An 885-nucleotide genomic window follows, 5' to 3' on the forward strand; every position below is an offset into this window, starting at 1 on the left:
TTTCACGTCGTAATGTAAAAAACTGTCTCTAGACCGAAATGCCCATCCCTGGTCTCAGGCATAGCAAGGCGTACGGCCCCACTCTAGGCTTACCCCCACTACCGATCCTTACATGTTTCGTGTCGCCTCGGATTTTCTTCACTCACGCGCGGCTCCCCTACGCTTGACTAGCCCCCCACTTACTGACTAACCCGTTCCCCTCAAAACCTTTCACTTTTCATGTCGCGCTGAAATTTTTCGTACCCTCCCTAAAGAAGTTTCACTTCAAAAAATAACTGTCAGTTTTGCCCCTAAGACCCTAAAGAAAGCCTAGACTCATCCCTAAACTTGAAAAACAACTCTCGCTTTTGTCTCCAAAACGCTAAAAAAATCACAGACTCATCTGGAAAGTTACAAAATAACTCTCGGTTTTGCCCCAAGACCCTAAAGAAAGCCTAAACTCATCCCAAAACTTGAAAAATAACTCTTGGTTTTGCCTCAAGACCCTAAAGAAAGCCTAGACTCGTCCCTAAAGTTGAAAAACCACTCTCGGTTTTATCTCTAAAATCCTAAAGAAAACATAGACCCATCCCTAAAGTTGAAAAAAAAAACTCTCGGTTTTGCCCCAAGACCCTAAAGAAAGCCTAGAGTCATTCCTAAAGTTGAAAAATAACTCTCGGTCTTGTCCCCAAGAACTTAAAGAAAGCCTAGACCCATCCCTAAAGTTGAAAAACAACTCTCGGTTTTGTCCCTAAGACCTCAGAGAAAACAGAATAATCCCTAAAGTTGAAAAATAACTCTCGGTTTTGCCCCCAACACCCTGAATAAAGCGTAGAGTCATCCCTAAAGTTGAAAATTAACTCTCGGTTTCGTCCCCAAGACCCTAAGGAAAACAGACTCGTTCCT

The sequence above is a fragment of the Diachasma alloeum genome, unplaced genomic scaffold (genome assembly GCF_001412515.2).
Source record: "Diachasma alloeum isolate Michigan unplaced genomic scaffold, Dall2.0 Dall_scaffold_00745, whole genome shotgun sequence".
Taxonomy (NCBI): domain Eukaryota; kingdom Metazoa; phylum Arthropoda; class Insecta; order Hymenoptera; family Braconidae; genus Diachasma; species Diachasma alloeum.